The sequence below is a fragment of the Hyperolius riggenbachi genome, chromosome 8 (assembly GCF_040937935.1).
Source record: "Hyperolius riggenbachi isolate aHypRig1 chromosome 8, aHypRig1.pri, whole genome shotgun sequence".
In the NCBI taxonomy this organism is placed as follows: Eukaryota; Metazoa; Chordata; class Amphibia; order Anura; family Hyperoliidae; genus Hyperolius; species Hyperolius riggenbachi.
Window position 1 is genome coordinate 281,213,721 of NC_090653.1, and position 24,397 is coordinate 281,238,117.

Below are 24,397 nucleotides of genomic sequence, written 5' to 3' on the forward strand. Positions count from 1 at the left end.
CAGCTTTATCCCCCTGCAGGAGAGTCATGTGACTACACAGCACAGCTCCATGTTTCCAGTAACAGGGGATTATGGGAGGGAATACAGAGTAGGCGGCCATGATGGATCAGCAGCTATATCCTCCTGCAGGAGAGTCATGTGACTACACAGCACAGCTCAATGTTTCCAGTAATGGGATTATGGGAGGGAATACAGAGGAGGCGGCCATGATGGATCAGCAGCTTTATCCTCCTGCAGGAGAGTCATGTGACTACACAGCACAGCTCCATGTTTCCAGTAGCAGGGGATTATGGGAGGGAATACAGAGGAGGCAGCCATGATGGATCAGCAGCTTTATCCTCCTGCAGGAGAGTCATGTGACTACACTGGGGATTATGGGAGGGAATACAGAGGAGGCAGCCATGATGGATCAGCAGCTATATCCTCCTGCAGGAGAGTCATGTGACTACACAGTACAGCTCCATGTTTCCAGTAACGGGGGATTATGGGAGGGAATACAGAGGAGGCAGCCATGATGGATCAGCAGCTTTATCCTCATGCAGGAGAGTCATGTGACTACACAGCACAGCTCCATGTTTCCAGTAACAGGGGATTATGGGAGGGAATACAGAGGAGGCGGCCATGATGGATCAGCAGCTTTATCCTCATGCAGGAGAGTCATGTGACTACACAGCACAGCTCCATGTTTCCAGTAACAGGGGATTATGGGAGGGAATACAGAGGAGGCAGCCATGATGGATTAGCAGCATTATCCTCCTGGAGGAGAGTCATGTGACTACACAGCACTGCTCCATGTTTCCAGTAAGATAGGATTATGCGAGGGGATACAGAGGAGGCGGCCATGATGAATCAGCAGCTTTATCCTCCTGCAAGAGAGTCATGTGACTACACAGCACAGCTCCAAGTTTCCAGTAACATAGGATTATGGGAGGGAATACAGAGGAGGCGGCCATGATGGATCAGCAGCTTTATCCTCCTGCAGGAGAGTCATGTGACTACACAGCACAGCTCCATGTTTCCAGTAACAGGGGATTATGGGAGGGAATACAGAGGAGGCAGCCATGATGGATCAGCAGCTATACCCTCCTGCAGGAGAGTCATGTGACTACACAGTACAGCTCCATGTTTCCAGTAACAGGATTATGGGAGGGAATACAGAGGAGGCAGCCATGATGGATCAGCAGCATTATCCCCCTGCAGGAGAGACATGTGACTACACAGCACAGCTCCATGTTTCCAGTAACAGGGGATTATGGGAGGGAATACAGAGGAGGCACCCATGATGGATCAGCAGCTTTATCCTCATGCAGGAGAGTCATGTGACTACACAGCACAGCTCCATGTTTCCAGTAACAGAGGGGATTATGGGAGGGGATACAGAGGAGGCGGCCATGATGGATCAGCAGCTTTATCCTCTTGCAGGAGAGTCATGTGACTACACAGCACAGCTCCATGTTTCCAGTAACAGGGGATTATGGGAGGGAATACAGAGGAGGCAGCCATGATGGATCAGCAGCTTTATCCTCATGCAGGAGAGTCATGTGACTACAAAGCACAGCTCCATGCAAAAACGGCAAAGGAAACAAAGTGAAGGGAGTAAACGATTTGGTATTATTAAAAGAAAAGAAGAAATTGAATCACTGAGGTGATAAGTGAGGTGTGGTGCTGAAGACCACTTTACAGAAGCAATAAATATTGCCAGCATCTGCCCTAAAGCCTCCCTTATAACTCTCAAGGTGATTTGTTTAACATGCCAGACGGGTCTGAATTCACCCAGATATCAGAAACATTAACCACTTCACCACTGAGGGGTTTTACCCCCTGACCACCAGAGCAATTTTCACCTTTCAGCGCTCCTTCCATTCATTCGTCTATAACTTTATTATTACTTATCGCAATGAAATGAACTATATCTTGTTTTTTTCGCCACCAATTAGGCTTTCTTTAGGTGGGACATTATGCCAAGAATTATTTTTTTCTAAATGTGTTTTAATGGGAAAATAGGAAAAATGTGGGGAAAAAAAATTATTTTTCAGTTTTCGGCCATTATAGTTTTTAAATAATGCATGCTACTGTAATTAAAACCCATGAAATTTATGTGCCCTTTTGTCCCGGTTATAAAACCGTTTAAATTATGTCCCTATCACAATGTTTGGCGCCAATATTTCATTTGGAAATAAAGGTGCATTTTTTTCAGTTTTGCGTCCATCCCTAATTACAAGCCCATAGTTTATAAAGTAACAGTGTTTATACCCTCTTGACTTAAATATTTAAAAAGTTCAGTCCCTAAGGTAACTAATTATGTATTTTTTTTAATTGTAAATTTTTGATTTTTTTTTTAATTACAAAAAAAAAAAAAAATGGGGAGTGTGGGAGGTAATGAGTTAATTTTGAGTGTAAAAGTCATTTATTTGTATGTGAAAAATGTGTAGGGTGTAGTTTACTATTTGGCCACAAGATGGCCACAGTAACTTTTTGCTTTATTGCGACCTCCAAGCCTCCTTCCGGAAGCTTGGAGGAAGAATAAGGAGGCTGGACACGTGAGTTTCTTCTCACAATGATCGCGCTGCCCATAGGAGAGCAGCGGGTCATTGTGGGGCTTAGATCAACGAACGGGAATGGATTTTCCCGTTCATTGATCTCCGGGCGAGCGGGCGGCGGCGGTTTTACTAGCGGCGGGCGGCGTGTTTACGAGCGGGAGCGCGGACAGCGTCGGGAACGCGGAAAGTACGTGTTTCTCCGTCCCTGGTTTTTAAAGGATGGAAAAAGGGGCGGAGAAATACGTACGCGCGGGGGTAAAGTGGTTAAAGTGGGATACAACTCTGACATAACAGTCAATAAAAATGTGTTTTCCTACTTTTATTACCCATACAGATACCATATGTGCTTTTGTGCACAAGCAATATTGCCCGTCTACAAATTACAAGTTTATCTGCTCTGAATGCTGACATTGCATTTTATTGCATAGCTGCTGTACTTATATATTAAAATCTATCTAGTGATCATTTCTTAGCTCTCTCTGCTTCTCATCTCAGTGCAGTTCACTATGGAAGTGGTGTCCCCTTTTCTGTTGAGAGAGGGAAGACCGGGAGCCCAATAGTGCAGTATCGTTAGTGCCACCTGATGGCTCAAATTCAGAAGAAGTGAATACGCACAATCATGGGCATGCGGAAAAAACACAGTTCCCACTAGGTATCCCTGACTGTTCTGGAACCGGGTGGTCGCTCTCCTCCTTGGGTCCTCTTTTACTGATGGAACTGGTCCACCATAGTAGAGGTCGTCACCTCCGAGAGTGGTGCACGATTACTGGATCAGGGTTGTGAGGAGGCGCCCAAACTATATAAAATCTTACGACTGGTATATGTACATTATATATATATATATATATATATATATATATATATATATAGATAGATAGATAGATAGATAGATAGATAGATAGAGGTTTCTTACCTCTATAGAAGACTCACAAGAATAAGTTGTCATGGAGCCTTTATTAAAAAAAAAACGGTTATACTGTAAACAACGCGTTTCACAGGACCAGGCCCGCTTCCTCAGGTCAGTTAGAGAACAGTTAACCTTAAAATAGAGCCGTGTGATGCGCAGGCGCCATAGTATCACTAAAGGGTCCTTGACAACTTATTATCGAGAGTCTTCTATAGAGGTAAGAAACCTCTTTTTTATGTACATACAGTATATGTACATATATCAGTCGTAAGATTTTATATAGTTTGGGTGCCTTCTCACAACCCTGATCCAGTAATTCCACTGAAGAACAAAGTGTTGTGTTCAACTGTTTGAATGCTGTTCTGCTACAATTTGTTTTGTGGTAGTAGATTTTATGCTGTAAACAATCTTTTAGAACAAAGAGGAAATGCTGAATCTCATACCACAATAATTTGCAGTTGAATAAGCTGGAAAGTTCTGTGTGATGCGGCGAGTTTCATCTCCCGCAGTTGATTCAGGCCCAGGGTATTTTATTTCACACGTCTAATTTGGAGCACAGATGTAGGGAAAGGTTTGCGTTTGGACCAAAGGCTTTAACTTGTCAAGTTCAATTTTGCATAGATGTGATCATTTTCCCAAATCGGAAAGTTCCACCAAAACGATCACAACTAAAATGTACCCGGCGTACGTAAATCAGCCTCAACGTTTCTATACCAGCCGGGATATTATAATATAGGCTGAAGAGAAAGGAATTAGCCGTGGTGAATGGAATTATGGGTAGATCTCAGGGGCATTGAGCTGGGAATTGGATGAAGGACTGTAACGGAATTCGGTAAAGCAGAGAATGGTGTGATTGGCTCTAATCCTCTCCAGCCTGGAGGATTATACGGCGGAATAATCCTGAACGGTATATTTATCAGGACCCCACAGCTGTCCGCAAATTCATCTGACGCTCCTATTTCTTCTCAATAACACTTTTCACCACTACTGATCATCAATGAGACATCAATAATTACAGCTTTGGGCCAGTACAGCCCACTTTCTGCTGACGTTTCACTATTGTTCTGCTAATCAGGCTAGATGGTAAGGCATAGCTTGTGTGACCATTTTCCACAATACTTCAGTCCCATCTCATGCCTTCTCTTGTGTATTTAGTAGCTTTGTATGTCAGTTCCATAAAGCAAAGCATGTTTAACCACTTCCGCCCGCAAGTGTTTTCACCTTCAGGACAGAAGCAATTTTCCCATCAGCGCTCCTCCCATTCATTCGCCAATAACTTTATCACTACTCATCACACATAAATGATCTATAGCTTGTTTTTTTTTGCCACAAATTAAGTTTTTTGTGAGCGATACTTGTTTTCAGTAATTACTTTATTTTCTATGCATTTTGAAGGCAAATACACACACACAAAAAAAAGATATTGCCCATGTATATGCCCATTAGTCCCGGCTATCACAACATTTAAATTATGTTCCTAGTACAATGTATGGCGGCAATATATTATTTGGAAATAAAGGTGTATTTTTTCCTGTGGGTTTTTTTTGTTAAAATTTATATAATTAAATCACTACCAAATCCCCTCACCTCTCCCCCAGTTACCAAGCAAACAATTTAAAATATTTGAAAAAAAAAAAATTCATTAATAGTTGCATTAGGGACTTATCTTTTATTAATATGTATATCGTGGGTATATACTGGTTTGGGTTTTTTTTTAATACAAAATCTGGGCAGAGTAATTTCACTTTTCGCCACTAGATGGTGATAAACACTCCTTGGCTTACAAGGCAGTGTTTTAACATTAATGATTTTTTTTTAAAAAAAGTGTTACATTCTTATGAATAGGCATAAACACATAAGTAGATAAATACTTGTTCTACTTACGTAGCCCATGTATTGTACTCTCCACGCTTTGATTTCAGCGAATATTGTCACGGAAGAGCAGTGAGAAAAACGCAATCGGTTTCTGCACCGATGTGTGTAGGTCCTAGCAGAGTGCAGCCTTGGGGTGTTCTTTGGGGAATCTGGCATCTCAGCTGATAGAGTTTTCTTTTCATGAAGTCTCTTTTGACTTTGACAGTCCTAAAGCTTGTTCTAATTAACAGAACAAAGGGTTTCCCTTCACAGGCAGATCACAGTTAAGGCAGCCATACACTGGTTGATTGCCACCAGATCGACCATCAGATAGATCCCTCTGTGATCGAATCTGATCAAAGAGGGATCTATTGGCTGCCTACACTGCAAACAGATTGTGAATCGGTTTCACTATGAAACCGATTCACAATCTGTGGAGCTGCCGCTGCGCTCCCCCCCCCCCCCCCCCATACATTACCTGATCCGGCCGGCGCGAGTCCCCCGGTCTCCGCTGTCTCTTCTCCGCTCTGGGCTTCAGCTTCACTTTACTTCCCGTCAGGGGAAGTTTAAACAGTAGAGGGCGCTCTACTGTATAATTAAACTTCCCCGACAGGAAGTAAGTGAAGCCTGCTGGAGCCCGGAGCGGAGAAGGCGCAGCGGTGACAGCGGGGACACGCGCCAGCGGAACAGGTAATGTATTACCACTAGCGTCAGTCATTGGACATTCAAACGCCGCTATCGACGTACTCCCGACCCGCCGGCGATCGAGCAAAATTTTCCGCGCGAACAGATCGATGGGAACGATTGTTTTGGACGGAAATCGATCGTTCGGTCAGCGTTTGCGCAACGATTTCACAGCAGATTTAATCACACTGATTGAATCTGCTGTATATCGGCAGGAAATAGTTTAAGTGTATGGGCACCTTTAGGTGTGAACATGCGATCTGCAAAGATACCAGTTGGGGACACCAGCAGAAGCAAGCTTTCCTCTCAGCACGACTGAGACCTGCTGGCTCCACTGGGAGCAGATTGAAAATAGATGTGATGTATCATTTCTGCTTGTTTACGCAATACCGTGCCTAGGATAGTTATGGGAGGTATATCATTTGATTCGTGGTGTCTTGCTGAACATTGATACCAGTATTGAGGCACAGGGGTAAGCCACGACCAAGTTATTAAACTTCTCAGGAACTGGACATTCCACGGTAGCGATGTTTGATATCATAGGAGTTGTCATATTCGGAGGATTATGAATCTGTCATCAGCACAAATATTGCATTTATCGTTTTTGACTGACAGTGTTCCACAGTTCAAACCTAAAAACCCTCTTCAAGGAGATGGACTGTGATTGGTTTGTAAACCGGAGGGGGCAGGCTTTGTCCCACCCCAAAACTAGCTTCAATAAAACCAGGGTGCATACAGGGAGGGGCAGTTCTCCCATGTTCCATCTGACCAGAACCAGCCGGAGGACCATGGCGCTGGTTCTCGGTTTCTCTCAATCTGGAACAAAGGACTTTAACTTGCTTTCCCAAAACGGACATATATTTCATCTGAAACTTAAGTATTCGTTTATTTCTTTACCTTTTTATTTTACACTGGGTTATCATTTTTTTCAATTTTTACTTTTAATGATTTTCTGTATATATTATTTATATTGCATTTATTAATAAAAGTCATTTATTTTCCCAGCTACACCTACTATTCAGCCACACAGAGCGCATCCTAGCTTTCCAAAGAGTTGCTACTACGGTTCATATAGCCAGATAAAATAGAGTGAGTTTTAAATATTTTATCCGCAGGTCTTAGAATCAGTTAGAATAGGTCCTCTGTCTTGCTACAGAGGTGTTGGCAGTTTTGTACCCTGAAATAGTGTGTAATTTGTGTTACTGTAACTTGCAAGCTCCCTCCTAGCCTGTCTGTGGCCAAATTCCAACGGTTTCAGCTCATTGATTGGGTCCAAGAGGTTGGACAGTGTGGGTTGAAATACATTGGAAGGCACTGAGCGGTCCGGCCACTAGGGGACCTGTGATAAATATATAGTAAAATAAAGAGAAAACTGTTCCAGGCATTTTCTATCTTTACTGCCTCTGAAGCCGATCCTGCTGTCTATTTCTCCTTTACTTTTTTTTTTATTCTAGAAACTGCACTGTCATATCTTTCTTAAAGAGGATCTGTAACATCAAAAGATCCCCTGGGGGGTACTCACCTCGGGTGGGGGAAGCCTCCGGATCCTAATGAGGCTTCCCACGCCGTCCTCTGTCCCTCAGGGGTCTCGCTGCAGCCCTCCGTACAAGATGACGTCATTATTTACTTTCCCGGCTCCTGCGCAGGCGCTCTGACGGCTGTCGGCTCCGAACTACACGGAAATACCCGATCGCCGTCGGGTCTGCTCTACTGCGCAGGCGCAAGTTTCCGGCGTCTGCGCAGTAGAGCGGACCCGACTGAGATCGGGTATTTCCTTGTAGTTCGGAGCGGAAAGCAGCCACAGCGCCCCCGCTGGAGCCAGCAAAGGTAAATATTGATTTTACAGTCGGGCCTGTCGCCGGCTGTTCGGAGGGCTGCAGCGAGACCCCCGTGGGACAGAGGACGGCGTGGGAAGCCTCATTAGGATCCCGAGGCTTCCCCCACCCGAGGTGAGTACCCCCCAGGGGATCTTTTTGAGGTTACAGAGTCTCTATAAACACGTGAGCACAGCATAGAACATATTTCAGCAGCTTCTGCAGAGAAGTGAGGTGCGTATTTCCCTTCTCAGCCTTATGTCACACGGAACTTTCCTCAGCCAATCAGTGAGGAGCAGGAATGTGGGAGGGGAGATAACAATATTTCTCCTCCTCAGCAATGCACCAGAATAGAGCCAGGCTGACTGAGATAAGATTCATTACAGCAGGCACATTTATGATTATATTGGAATGCCTGCAATGCAGACTGCATGTAGACTATATAATAAACAGAGCAGTGGTGCAATTTAATTTTGAGCCCTCTTCAGTCAGTGATGCCCTAGGCAACTGCCAGGGTTGCCCGTGCCTACAAAAAAAGTATTGCTCCTATTAAAAAGGAAAACCTCCAAGCTGTGCTGAATAAAAGCCTCTCCCTTCTTCTAGTAATTATTGCAGTTTATTTTGGAAACACTAATCATTTGCTTTGCATTTAGGAAGACAGCATTGGTGCCTAATTACTGAACACACTGTGTCATGGAGTGAGATTAAATTAACATTCAGACTATATATTAATAAACACCCCCTGATGGGCTACCCATGACAAGGAGGCTTCTGCTGTCTAGACCAGGCATAGGCAAACTTGGCCCTCCAGCTGTTACGGAACTACAAGTCCCACAATGCATTGCAGGAGTCTGACATCCACAGTCATGACTCATTGTGAGGAAACGCGGAAAAGCCGCTGCGTGTACTCAGAACGGGGCGGCTGATTCCGCATCCAACGCGGCGGTTGGCACGCATAGGCCTACATCCAGTAAGATGGCCGAACGCGGAGGAACCGCCGCATTCCTTGATAGCGGTGCGGCGGATTCCGCGTCCAGCACGGAGGGTGATTTGCAACACATGTCTGGTGTGGCTGGGATTGATAGTCCACACAGGTTCAGAAGGACGCGCGCGCAGAGAGGCAGAACTTTTATGCCAACCAGAAGGGAGTCAGCTGACCAAGCCGGTCAGCTGACGATTCGACCAGTTCCCATTGGTCCAGCACTTAGGGGAGGCGCTGGAGAGCGCTTTGCTATATATACTGGGTGCTGGTCATTCTCTGGTTGTCTGCCGTTGCGATCACTAAGTGGAAGCACTCAGACCTTTTGTCAGATTCTCTGTTATATCTCTGTTATACTTCAGACTAGTTCCAGGGTGTTGATGATCACGGAGCTCACACCAAGACTAGGCATTGTATATTATCTGTTATGACCTTCTGCTTTCCTGACCATCCCTCTGCTTTCTGATTCGGTACCACGCATATCTGATATCAACCCTGCCTGTCTTGGATACCGAATCAGCCTTCTGTCTTTGTACCTTATCTGTCTGTCTGTCTGTTGCCGACCTGGCTAGTCCGACCTCGAGAACTATCTCCTCTGTTTAGAGATAGTTCACAGATCTGTCAGTGACACTCCACCATTGGTGTCACTCTCACTCTGGTCCTTCCCACTCTCAGCCTGTCTCCTCCCCTTGGGGAGCTGCAGGCCTTGGAAGGAGCCTGTTCTTTGGGCAGTATCCCATACTGCCTTGTACCCCCTTTACGGGTGCTCTCCTCAAAGTATTACTGTTGCACCAAACACTCATATTACTCAGGTGTCCAGAGGTTAGAGATATATCTGATTATCGGTGATACTGCAGATCATCAATAATCGGGCATATATCTGTATTCTCGGTGATACTGCAGATCACCGGTAATCAGATCCTCTCTGTGTTACACCGATCGTTACACTCATAAAGGCAAATGCATTGTGGGACTTGTAGTTCCGTAACAGCTGGAGGGCCAAGTTTGCCCATGCCTGGTCTAGACAGATAATACAATTGTCCTCACAGCTGTGAAATAATCGTTTTTTTCAGATAGTCGTTGGGTTGACCAGACAGACAGTTTAACCACCCTGGCATTCTATTAAATGCGCCAGGGTGGATGCGCAGCACTATTTTTTTAATTCTTTTTTTTTTTCTATCATGCAGCTAGCCTAGCGCAGATCGCCGCCGGCACGTATTCCCATAAGGAAATCCCGTTCTGAACGGGATTTACTTTAGGGCTTCCCCGTCGCCATGGCGACGATCGTGATGACATCATCGACCTGATCAGTGGCGTAGCTAAGGAGCTGTGGGCCCCGATGCAGGTTTTACAATGGGGCCCCCCAAGCACTCTATACATGACAATTAATACGGCGCACCAAAACCTGCCAATGGCAACTACAGTGTCAGAGATGCAAGAAGGGGATGGGGAACAATCTGTTAATGATCACCACTATTCAAAGTATCTATAGAAGTGATTATTATGAGCACAGGACCAATAGAGAGCTAATACTGTGGTTGAGGGAGGGCCCTTCGGGGCCCCTCTGGCCCAAGGGCCCCGAAGCGGTCGCTACCTCTGCACCCCCTATTGCTACGCCCCTGGACCTGATCCACCCCTCAGTGCTGCCTGGCACTGATTGGCCAGGCTGCACACGGGGTCTCGGGGGGGACCCTCTAATGCGGCGGGTAGAGGCACATCGGCGGTGACGATTAGGTTAGCTAGCTGCGTGTTTAAAAAAAAAATGACGACAATCGGCCCACCAGGGCCTGAGCGGCGCCCCCCGGCGGTAATGGACGAGCTGAGCTCGTCATTACCGCCAAGGAGGTTAAACTTGCTGTGGCTGACATCAAGAGATGGTCTATGAGATGCTAAAAAAAAATCCTGGCATATAAGGCGCTCTGGACTATAAGACACACCTCGGTCTAGAGGGCAAAAATCAGGGGAAAAAAAAATACTAAATCTGGTGCATCCATGTTCCAGGAACTTCTTTTAGATGGTTCTTCCCGCAATTCTTGTGTCCTCCTGTGTCCCCATTCTGTTCCTGTGACCTCCTTTGCTCCCCCATGTGTCCCCTTTTGCTCCCCATGTGTCCCCTTCTGTCTGTGTCCCTCTGCGCTCGCCCCCTAGGTCTCCTGCGCTTCCCATAAATAAATAGAAATCAGCAGCAGCATGGCTCACCTAATACAGCAGCGATCAGAGACATCTCCTCTCTCTCACGGCTCCACAAGTGCCGGCTTCTGCTGATTGCATCATCAGCAGAAGCCAGCACTAGGGGAGCCATTAGGGAGAGGAGAGGTCTCTGATTGCCGCTGGAGCCACAGGGGACAGCCTGTATTTGGCATATAAGACCTTTTCTCTACATTTTTAGGGGTTAAAAAGTGTGTCTTATATACTGAAAAATATGGTAAAATAAAAAATAAATTGGAGTTGATGCAAACTTTGAGCACATTTTATGCACATGTATGTAGTTTTGAATGGGATCTTTCTAAAGCATCATCGGATGTATTTGATTGGTTTAACTCCAAGCCAAACATAAATACTAATTTATAATACTGTAGATTAAAGAGGACCTGTAGTCAAAATAACATAATTAATAAAATTGCTATAAAGTGGCAGAATAGATTTCTTGCGAACAATTAGAAGGTATAGGCCCATACACACGCCCAACGAGTGCACAAGACGCACACGACCGCAAGACCTGATGAACCGCACAACCTGATTACCTCCACAACCTTCATGTCCCCACGTCTAGACGGACAACAGACGGAAGAACTCATTTACATAATATGCACAACGGACTACACATTCAAAACTAGTACAAGTCGTTCAAACGACTTGTACACACGGACCAACTGCGCAATATCAGACGACCGTAGGCCAACATAGATCCGACAGTTGGATTGGGCGCAACGTCTGCATAGGCAAACGCAGGGGGGATTACAGCTGCCCAGAATCCCCCCTCAGACCAGGGCCGGTGCAGTGTCTGGGGACAGGCACAAGGTGAGACACCAGAATATCTGCAGGCATCCTGCAGCTCACAGCACCTCCCCTTTCTTTCTCTGCTACAGTCGACTTTGGAGGGAGCAGTAGCATGTGTACAGAGCGTGGAGCAGCAGTGTGTGTGTACAGAGCGTGGAGCAGCAGCGTTTGTACAGAGCACGGAGCAGCAGCGTTTGTACAGAGCGCGGAGCAGCAGCGTGTGTACAGAGCGCGGAGCAGCAGCGTTTGTACAAAGCGCGGAGCAGCAGCGTGTGTACAGAGCGCGGAGCAGCAGCGTTTGTACAGAGCGCGGAGCAGCAGCGTGTGTACAGAGCGTGGAGCAGCAGCGCAGCAGCGTTTGTACAGAGCACGGAGCAGCAGCGTTTGTACAGAGCGCGGAGCAGCAGCGTGTGTACAGAGCGCGGAGCAGCAGCGTGTGTACAGAGCGCGGAGCAGCAGCGTGTGTACAGAGCGCGGAGCAGCAGCGTGTGTACAGAGCGCGGAGCAGCAGCGTGTGTACAGAGCGCGGAGCAGCAGCGTGTGTACAGAGCGCGGAGCAGCAGCGTGTGTACAGAGCGCGGAGCAGCAGCGTGTGTACAGAGCGTGGAGCAGCAGCGTGTGTACAGAGCGTGGAGCAGCAGCGTGTGTACAGAGCGTGGAGCAGCAGCGTGTGTACAGAGCATGTACAGAGCATGGAGCAGCAGCGTGTGTACAGAGCATGGAGCAGCAGCGTGTGTACAGAGCATGGAGCAGCAGCGTGTGTACAGAGCATGGAGCAGCAGCGAGTGTACAGAGCACGGAGCAGCAGCGAGTGTACAGAGCACGGAGCAGCTCTGGGAAACTTAAGGCCTCTTTTCCACAAACTGTTTTCTAGGCAGTGAAATGCCTCTCAAACTCTCACAACTGCTCACTGCTGCCTGGTAACTGCTTGTCGCTGCCCGGTAACTGCTCACTGCTGCCTGGCAACTGCTTGCTGAGCACACAGCTCAACAGTTCGTGGAAAAGAGGCCTAAGAGTCAGGTATGAGCACAACCCTGTGTCCTGCTGTGTGAATGCTTCACTTTCCCCTTCATTACCAATGTCAGCTGTCCTCATTATTATCTGTCTCCGAACTGCTCCTGATCAATCCCGTTGTCTGTTGGTCGGATGAGAAATTACATTGTGTGTACCCAGCATGATGTCCTACCATATCAATATACTGTATTGTGCGTGGCTGAGGGAGACCTTTCAGGAATCCCCCCCCCCCCCCTTAAAAATCCTGGGTTTGCCCTGGCCTGTTATAAGTCGCTCGTCAAGTCGTTTACACGCCTAAATACGCCTGATTATTGTCCAACACACTAAAGCCAGACGATAATGAGGCAGTTTAGTTGGACGTGTGTATGTAGCTTAAGACAGACCGTTTTATGGGCGTGAGGAAGGGAAGTTGTACTCCCAAAAGATTACCTCTTTAAAAAAATTACCTTTAGCAGTAACAGAGTATATCATATAGGATGCCATATTTATCTTCACTCTACAGATGCACTGATAAGCCTTCAGATGGCAGTCTTTACTGCCACCTACAGGCCATTTTGCCACACTGCAACTCAACCTCCAAATCTCAAAGACTGAATACAATCTGAAATAGTAAACATCCTGTGTTAACGTGGCCATATATTACTCGCCTTGCGGCATCGATACCCAGCCAATTAGTTCCTAGTGATCAAATTCGTCAGGGGTCGATGCCGCAACGTGGCCACCTGATCGATCATTTTGATCAATTTCTGGCAGAAGAGATCGATCTGGCGCCTCAAAAGGCCTTGGTTAGGTGCATGGCTATAGCAGGGTTTTATATTCTGAAGCGTGATGGACAACAGAGATCCAAGACTGGTCTCCCCCCAAGAATAAATAGGGTTGGGTATTAGGAAGGAGAGCTAAGGAGGTTAGGCACTTACAGGAGGGGGTAGACATTAGGTAGGGGGACCTCTATTTCGGGCGGGGAAAGGGGGATTTAGGCATTAGAAGGGGGAGTTAGTTAGGCACCTAAGGGGAGGGGGTTAGGGCGTATGTATATGGACCCCGCCGGTGAATTGGGCACAGGCCAACTAACTTGCTGCCGCTCAAATTCCCGCTGGCGTTGAATACTATTCCTCTGACTCGTAGGAACTCAGAGGGAGAAGAAATGTGGTGTCAGAGCCCCTCCGAAGCGGACCATAGCATTGCTGCTATAGCAAGGCCCAACACAATTGCTACGCAGCCAGTGTCGTGGCGTCGAAACCACCTGCTACAGGGGTTAGGGGCCTACAGTGGGTAGGCATTAATAGCGGAGGAGGGTTCAAGTTAGGGTTAGGCACCTAGCAGCCAAGATCTACAGGGGGAGGGGGTTAGGGGTGTGTTAAGTATCTACAGCGGTAGATTCAAGTGAGAATGGGTTCCGCACATGCTCGGATTTACATCCAGAAGCCTATAGGCACAGATGTTCTGGCACCCTAGACTCTGCCCTCCATGAACCTACAAACACCCGCCGAACCGCACTGCAAGTGTGCAGGCTGTCCCTTCTTCCTTCCTTCCTTATAATAGGTAGCCAGAGGTGCCCTCAAGTATTAGGTAGTTAGAGGAACCTCAGTATTAAGTAGCTTGAGGTGCCCCTGACAATGTCAGTGGAATGCTGAGAGCAGGGAGAGTAACCCTCATGTACACTCCGCTCTGGACTCTGCATAGGAAAGGAGGGAGGGAGGCACTAGGGGAGGGGAGTGAGCCACCTTTATATCTTTAGGCGCCCGTAGGCTCAGGCCTACAGTGCCTTATGCTAAATTTGGCCCTGGATCCGCATAGTAAAACATCAGTCATCTGTTCATCAGTTCTTTTATAAAAAGCGTTCTGACCAATTGCATGATGGCCTGGTACAACAGCTGCACAAAGGCTACTAGAGAAGCCCTGCAGCGAGTTGTTAAAACAGCAGAAGCCATTATTGGCACTGAACTACCATCACAGGAACTTTTGTATAATACTCGCAGCTTGAGAAGGGCCAAAAACATTATCAAGGACAACACTCACCCTGGAAATGCCTCGTTTGAGCTCCTTCCATCAGGTAAACGTTTTAGATCAATCCGCACACACACAAACAGACTGAAAGACAGCTTTTTCCCATCTGCCATAAACTTGATGAACTCTGAATCCTCTCTGAAATAATTAACACTGTGTACAAATTGTTTAAACATCTGTAATACCTGGCATACTTGTATAATTTCTTCTCTTCCTTGTTACTATCACTATGTTCCCTATATGCACCGTGGGGTTGTCATGAAAAGTAATTTCGTTGTGTTACACAATGACAATAAAGTGAATTGAATTTTACTTACAATCATGCACACTTGAAGGTCTCGTGGGCCACACAAAATGGCAAAACGGGCCGCATTTGCCCCACGGGCCTTGCGCTTGACTCTTGTGATACAGTCAATAAACAATTGTAGGATGAATGAGAATTGAACACACAGAGACAGGAATGAGGTGTCAGAGCAATTTTATTAGAAAATAGCGATATGTGTAATATTTGTCCTATATCCGATGATATAATCTAGTTATTTCTGACGATATAATTCTTATTCCTGATGACGATATAATCTATTTATTATTCCTGATAATGATCTATTATTCCCGGTGATGCCCTTATAACTCCTGGTAACGATATGATATAGCTCCCTCCATACACACAGCAGAGATCGGTGGGAGTCCCCCTCCAGCACTGTCCTCTGGGTATCGCTGGGATTCTATGGGGTACAGAGGGGCTCATTCACACAAGTTGTGTTTCCACAAACTGCAGAGGCAGGACAACACCGCTTCGTAGGGATTCTCTATAAAAAAAAAAAGTGACCTGGATTGTCCATCCTGTACAACACAAATAGCATAGCAAATACTTTCCACAGGTAGATAATCATTCGAGATGCTATTCATTCTGGCTTGCATTGAGATTTAATACAAATTATATGCGTCTTGGAAATAGGCCAGTCAGGTGCACTTTTTAATTTGAGCCAAATTCCAAGCGGCAGAGAGCAAGCATTATTTGCATCGCATTGCCCATCGCTAATCCTAAACCTTCGCGCACAACTATAGCGCAGCAAGCGCTGCTGCTGCTTTTGCGTTATTTGGACCCAGAAACCTCTTGGGCAGAACTGCTAGTATGTCCTCCAATTCCCTCCCACAACATTCTACTACGCTTTATGCACCGAAAATGGAACCTGCAGAGGATGAACAGACTGCAATCAGCCGAAACTCCGCCTCTATACACTGAGTGGCCAAAAAATGAAAGACACGCCTTATTTGAAAGTAAACCAGCCCAACAGTGACGTAGAGTGACGAAACAATGCAGAGTTATATAAGGAACACTCCGCTTCGGACGATGTAGTTATAACAGAAGTTAATGTGAAACCGTCTTTGAACAAGAGAGGTTCGTCGGTGCAAGAAGAGCTGGTCCAAACATTTCTGAAACGACGACGCTTTTAGGATTTTCTCACCCAACAGTATGTCAGGTGTGTAGAGAGAGGCATTTGGAAAAAAAAAGAAAAAAAAAACTTAAAGCAATAAGGAATATTCTAGTCAAAAAAGGCTGGTGAACAAGAGAGGTGAAAGGCGAGTAGCACTCATAGTCCGCAGCAACAGAAGGGCGACAACACGACAAATTACACCGGAATTCAATGCAGGTGCATCACAAAGCATATCCCAATGCACAACAAGACAGACTTTGCAAAGCTGGGCTTTAGCAGCAGGAGACCATCAAGAGTGCCTTTGGCACCACAGAAAAATAGAAAGAGATGCCCGTTGTGGGCCCAGGGTCAATGACAATGCACCTTGCCACCATGCTCGGTCTCAAATTGGTTTGAAGAACATCAGAGTTTAACCTGCTTGCATGGCCAGCTCAGTCCCCTGACCTCAATCCTATTGAGCATCTGTGGGACGAAGTCGAAAAATCACTTCAAAGCTTGGAAGCGCCACCATCCAATCTGACCTAACTTAGAGCTGCCATTATGTCAGCATGGACCAACATTCCTCAGCAACGGTATCAGCATCTTGTTGAGTCCGTGCCAAGAAGAATATCGGCTGTGCTCAGAGCTAAAAGTGGACCAACTCATCATTAGAAGGTGTCTACATTTTTTTGCCACTCTGTGTGTATCAGCCAATATAGCTGCTACCGATCAGTCAATACTGAAGAGCCAATAATGGCAACTGGTGAACAGCCACTACAGGGGTTCCTTTTTCCATCCATTATCAGGGAAATGGACAGCTGGTCTCCTCCACAGGAAATATTGAGATGGTTTCTTCTTATTTTTCTCACCTAAACCTTCCATAATCCCACCAATCACATACGCCTTCACCATCAACAATCTGCCAACTACAAATAAATCCTCTACCTATCTCCTCTCTCCGAAACCCTCCAGCATCTCTGCGCTCCTTACCCACATTAAACACCAACGCCGACAGAACCGAATCTGTGACCTACACCCCGACTCTACACCATCTCTCCAGTGTGAAACCAACCGCCATTCCCACCCTTACCATACGGTGCAACAGGCCAGTCTCTGCAGTGACAGGTCCATCTATATCGTCCCACTCTCCCACAATCACCCCCCCAGCAAATCCAGCAGAGACACAATCTAGGTAGCGAAATTCTCTGATGAATGGCCTATTATCGGCCATTATCCACCAATACAACTAAAACTATAAAATGTTATAGGTAAAACAGAGGTACCGACAAGATTAAATTGGTGGACGTATGTCGGGATAGAAGACACAAGCAGTCTATTTCAAAAACACCTTTATTTAGCTAAGTTCCAATTGCTATGAGTTTCACAGGGTGCACCTGCTTCCTCAGGCAAAAATATACGGGAGTACCTGAAAGGAAGTCTTAGTGGTCCGCAGAAGCAGGTGAGTCCTGCGAAATGCATCGCAATTGGAGTTGAGCTAAATAACGCAGTTTTTGAAATAGATTGCCTATACGGAGGCAAGTTTACTGCTACCAATGTTCTATTAGTTATCCGTACTACACATGCAATTCATATACATCATAAGGTTTTTTCCACTTCAAGTTTACTTTAAGGGCTCGTTCCCACTATCGCGAATCCGCATGCGTCCAATGCATGCGGATTCGCACATGTAATGCAAGTGGATGGGCCTGTTTCCACTGTAGCGTTGTTGAGGTGCGTTTTTTTCAGCGGTAAAAAAACGCACAAAAGAGCCAACGAATTCGCCTGCGAGTGGAATGCATGCAAATCGCCGCTAATGTATTTAATAGTAAAAACGCATGCGTTTGTTACATGCGTTTTTACCCGCGATTTCGCACCTTTTTCAATTTTATTTTGCCCTGGCAGTGTCATGGTTAATTTCGCATGGCACCCTGCCATGCGAAATCGCACGCGAAATCGCGGGTAAAAACGCATGTGGAAACGCATCCGCATGCGTTTTTACAAGCGTCGGAATGCCGGCGAAATCGCGACGCAACAGTGGAAACAAGCCCTAAAGGAGTTATCAGGGTAAAATTAACAAAATAAGCGCTACTTACCCAGGGCTTCCTCCAGCCCCAAGCTCCCAGCATGTCCCTCGCCGCAGCTCTGCCCGCAGCCGTTCGCCGCAGCTCCCTCCTGGTCCCCGGTGATGACGTCTGGAGGCCTGTACTGCGCACTTATTTCGTTAATTTTACCCTGATAACTCCTTTAAAGAGGACCTCCATTCAAAAAAGAAAAAAACTGCCAGCGCTGCTGTAATGTAAAATTTATAATTATCTCCAGAGTCTTGTCCCACGAAGCCACCCCGAAGGCCCCGCCTCACTCCATTTCCGGCGCTTGGTCCCGCCTCCCCTTTCTCCTCCGAAAAAAAAACAAACGAATGCAGTAAATAGCTTGGCGATTTTTCTCGGAAGAGAGAGGGGAGGCGGGACCAAGCAGGCGGGGTCTTCGGGGCGGCTTTGTGGGACAAGCCTCTGGAGGTAAATATAACTTTTCATTACAGCAGCACTGACAGATTTTTATTTTTTGTATGGAGGTCGAGTGTCTCAGATGGCATATAGTAATACTCAAAAACATTCTTATTTTGATACACACTATGCTATATTGGGCTCTCTTTTTTTCCCTCGTTTCTTAAAACTATGAACGGCAGCTCTTCCCTTGTCAAAACTAAATTGCTTTATAAGAAAATATTTCAGTAAGTAGGTGACAGTTACAAATCAGCAGCTCTCACGGATCTATAACAAAATATTACCCGTGTTCACTCTATACAGTATATACTTGTACCGCTATCTTCTTAGATCTCTTGTATAACAAAATATTACCCTGTGTTCACTATATGTTCTACCTTTGTCTCCATGTACAGGCGGTTCCCCTACCTACAAACAGGTTCCCTTCCAGGAGTTTGTAAGCTGAGCTCTGTGTTAACCTTTTAGCAGCCAATTTACTTAGAGTGCTGCAGGCCAATTTATTGGCCACATTTTTTTTTATTTCTTATTTGTTACATTTCCTTGCTAATAATTAGTACTGCTGTAATGTGTATTTATGGTCACTGGTCACTAGGGGGCAGTGTGAGACAATAACAGAGGACTTCTGCTTTCAGTTTCTATATTTTATGCTAGCAGAGAGACATCAAAGCATTCCAATAATTTACAGCACGACCAGTTCTGCTGACTGTGGTCAAAAGCAGCACATTTATCTCAAACGAGATAACTCTACTGAAGCTGCTAATGGTTAAACATGGAGAAACGTGGATAAAGTATTTACTTTCGGACAACTCTGCATTTGGACATATAGTATGAGCTATGTTTTTTGGTTGTTTTCAATGTGCTTTTAAAGTGTTTTAAACCACTTATAACAGTTTATACAATACTGTAACATTGAACAACAAAAAATATGTAATAACAAAACAGTAATGTATATTTTATACATGAAGACAATGTTGTTTTGTAACTCTTAAAGAGAACCAGTAACAAAAAAAAGTTCCCCTGTGGGGTACTCACCTCGGGAGGGTCCCAATGAGGCTTCCCCCTCCCCTGTAGCTGCAGGAAGTCCAGAGCTGGCTCCTCCAAAGTGTCCCGGAATCCTCCCCAGACAAGCCTGACCAGCTACATTTATTTACCTCTCCTGGCTTCAGCGGGGGCGCTGTTGCGGCTCTCCGGACGGAGATAGGCGATTTCTGTCGAGTCCGCTCTACTATGCAGGTGTAGGAGACTTGCGCCTGCGCAGTAGAGCGGGCCGACAGCGATCGGCTATTTCCACCTATCTCCGAGCAGAGAGACGATACTGCTCCGGGAAGGTAAATATTTACATCCCCGCTGTTCAGGGAGCTTTATCGCCACCGCCGTGGGACACAGGAGGACGGGGGAAACCTCAATAAGATCCGGAGGCTTCCCCCATCCCGATGAGAGTTCCCCCCAGGGGAGGTTTTTTTTGTTACAGGTTTTCTTTAAATGTTGTAGCCTGAGTCGTTTGTAAGCAGGGGACTGCCTGTCTGTATAGCAAAATATTATCCCATGGCGGTGAACACATTTGTACCGCTATCGCGTCTTCCTATATCGCTTATACGGCAAAATATTACCCTGAGTTCCCTATAGGTCTCTTCACCAATATAACAAAGCGTTCCTCTATCCCCAGGTGTAGCAAAATGTAAGCCGTCTTCACTGCAGATCTCTATGTCTGCATGTGAAGCACAATATAACACTATTTGCTATTGTTCTCTTTATTACCCTGTGTTCACTATAGGACGCTGTACTATTATCACCATTACTTGCTGTGCCCCCTTGTATAGCAAAATATTACCCCGCCTTCACACCAAAGTCCCTGCCTTGCACGAGTAATAAAATGAAGACTTTATGCCTGTGGCGCGCTCGCCATTTTCTGCGACAGACCTATAGTACGCCATAAGCCAGAAATGTATCTCTGTACAGCGATCACATCTCATTTCAATTTATAAAAATATTACATAGTAAAATATCACAGTACTCTCTGTATCTGTACCTCTATGTCTCCTATGTAGCTTTATAGGATAATATAATTCCTGTATTCACTATAGCTCTCTGCACCCCTACCCCCCGCCTGTCCCTATAGGGCTATAAACCTGAATTCACACATTTCTATACCGCTACTACCTCTCCTAACGCCAGGTACACACCATACAATTTTCTGGCAGATTTACCTGCCAGATCAATTATTTCCAACATGTCCGATCTGGATTTCGATCGATTTTCAGATCGTTTTATTGATCGATTTTCCTTCAGTTCTATGAAAATCGATAAAAAAAACGATCGGGAAAATCGATCAAGATTCAGATCGGACACGTTGGAAATCGATCTGGCAGGTAAATCTTCCAGAAAATTGTATGGTGTGTACCTGGCATTAGAGGTCTACAGGACAGTTTAATAACGTAATTACCATACAGTACCACTTATAGGCATCTATCCTGATCGGTATATAGCCCTGTATTCACTATAGAGGTCTACTCTGCTATCACCACTCCTCCTTATATATAGCTCTATAAAGTAAGGTATCATTCTGTATTCACTATAGATTAGATATTTAGCAATTATATAGCACCAAAATCTTCTGCAGAGCTTTACAGAGTAGATAGTACAGTATGTCCCTGTATTCACTATATAATCATGTACCGCTTGTCCCTGTAGTCACTATATAATTATGTACCGCTATCATATCTCCCCTTTGGCATTCTGCAGGGGGCTCCTGGCCTATCGCTGTAGGAAACGCTTGCTAGCGTTTTCTACAGCGATTTCCAGAAGCGATTTGTGCGGCAATTGGAAGCACCGTACAATCTAAAACTGGTGATTGTACAGCGCTTTCCATTTGCAATTTTTTTCTTTTGCTTCTTGTGTAAATAAAGTTTCACTTTTTGGTGACCGCGTCTTGCAAATCCTACACCGCCCTTGTGGCTGTCTAAGCCTAATGCGGTGTAGGATTTACGCCACCTGCCATTTTCGCACCAGACGTGATCGTGCACACCCAAGAGTGGAGATGAACCTGCCATATGACATTTACCTTCAGTGATCAGGAGCCATCGCGATTGGCTCCTGATCACGTGATCACTACGATCGCCGGTGGATGCGGATCGTAGTGATCACTGTTAGAGCTGCGGCGGTTGGGGGGGGGGGGGAGAGAGAAGAGGAAGCACTCACCTTCCTGATGTTCCCCCGGCAATTGTTGCTCCGCTCTGCCCTGCATCCTCGTTCGCTCTGGCGGGTCCCGGTTTGATGATGTCATCAAGGCCCGACCTGGAACTTAATGGAAGAGCGTGCGAGGATGCCGGCCAGAGTGGAGGGGGCTAGATCTGCTCATCGCTGGAGCTTGGGGGGTGAGTAATGGCTGCTGGCTATACGGGGGACACCTGGCCACACTGGGGACCCCATGCCCAGCTAACAATACTAGGGATCCAGCTGCCTGACCCCCCCCCCCCCCCCCCCCATGTAAAATGGCCTGGTCCTTAAAGGAGTTATTTCGCGAAAAAAGTAGGCAGTTAAAAAATGTGACAGATGACTGGTTTGAGATGGTTTTGGGCCAGTCCATCTTTTTAAGGGGGATTCTCAGGGCTTTCTTTGTTTTCAACAGCATTTCCTGAACAACAGTTGCAAAATCTAACTGACATAATAGTGTGCAAGTGATTAGGGAGGCCGGCTGGTATCTTGCTATTTTGGCAGTTACACTGTTGTTCAGGAAATGCTGTTGAAAACAAAGAAAGCCCTGAGAATCCCCCCTTAAAAAGATGGACTGGCCCAAAACCTGTCATATGTCACATTTTTTAACTGCCTACTTTTTTCGCGAAAGAACACCTTAACCACTTGAGGACCCACCCTTTACCCCCCCTTAACGACCAGCGCTGTTGTTGCTGATCTGTGCTGGGTGGGCTCTCCAGCCCCCAGCACAGATCAGCGTGCAGGCAGAGCGACCAGATCGCCCCCCTTTTTTCCCCACTAGGGGGATGATGTGCTGGGGGGGTCTGATCGCTCCTGCCTGCGGGTGTTGCGGGGGGGCACCTCAAAGCCCCCCTCCACGGCGAAATCCTCCCCCTCCCTCTCCTACCTGGCCCCCCTGGTGTTCCGGGCTGCACAGGACGCTATCCGTCCTGTGCAGCCAGTGACGGGACGTCCCCTGTGACATGGCGGCGATCCCCGGCCGCTGATTGGCCGGGGATCGCCGATCTGCCTTACGGCGCTGCTGCGCAGCAGCGCCGTACAAATGTAAACAAAGCGGATTATTTCCGCTTGTGTTTACATTTAGCCTGCGAGCCGCCATCGGCGGCCCGCAGGCTATTCACGGAGCCCCCCGCCGTGAATTGACAGGAAGCAGCCGCTCGCACGAGCGGCTGCTTCCTGATTAATCGTCCTGCAGCTGCCACTTGCCGACGCGCGTTATGAGTGCGCGGTCGGCAAGTGGTTAAAGGGGGATTAGCTAGCCGGTCCCCAAAGGGTTCACCCACTTGGTGGGTTTAGCAAGGTAAATTTCCACCACATTCTAATGTATAGCCCCGCCCCCTAGCATAAGAGGTCATAGGTGCTTCTCTATCTCCAAATAGAGAAAATGCCAATGACCCCTTGTGCTAGGGGGCGGGTCTACATGCCAAAACCCGGCAGAAATTGATCTCGGGAGACCTGGCAAGTACCATCGTTTAAAGAGAATCTGTAATTAAAAAAAAAAAAAATCCTGGGGGGTACTTACCTCTGGAGGGGGAAGCCTCTGGTTCCTAATGAGGCTTTCCCAGCCCTCCTGTGTAGCCCCGATCCAGCGCTGGCTCCCCCACCAAAAAAAATAAGCCGACAGTACCATCTTCCCCCTTGGGCACCTGGCAGGAAACCGACAAGCCTGATGGGGCCGCTCTACTGTGCAGGCGCAAGACACCCGAGGGGGCAGCTTGTATTGCGCCTGTGCTAGATCCCAAAGGTAAATATTGCTGTCTGCTGCTGTCAGAGTTCCAACGCTGGATTGGTGCTGCACTAGATGAAGGGGAAAGCCTTGTTAGGATCCAGAGGATTCCCCCTCCTCCCCTGTTCCTCTATCACCGCCTCTCAGTCTACAGTAGAAGGACTGTGGGATTACAATGTGCTAGATATTTATATACGGAGAGATAGTGACAGCGATACAGAGAGATATAGTGAACACAGGATTGTATTGTACTGTATAATTAAATCTCTGCATTTCTGACGCACCGTACACACATATCCGAACGCCCGTTCGTCTAATGTAGATCTAGGGAATCACATTTGATCTCCAGATTTCTTTTTTCACTAGTTTTGCGTTTTGACCGCGTTTTTAAATCGTGCTGTAGGGTTACTTTTTTTTTTTTTTCTGTGCGATTTGCATATAAGGGACAACTGAGGCAAGAGGGATATGGAGACTGCCATATTTATTTCCATTTAAAGAGAACCCGAGGTGGGTTTGAAGAATATTATCTGCATACAGAGGCTGGATCTGCCTATACAGCCCAGCCTCTGTTGCTATCCCAAACCTCCCTAAGGTCCCCCTGCACTCTGCAATCCCTCATAAATCACAGCCACGCTGCTGACAAACAGCTTGTCAAAGCTGGCTTTGTTTATCTCTATAGTGTCAGTCTGCTGATCTCCCCGCCTCCTGCAGAACTCCAGTCCCCGCCTGCATCCCTT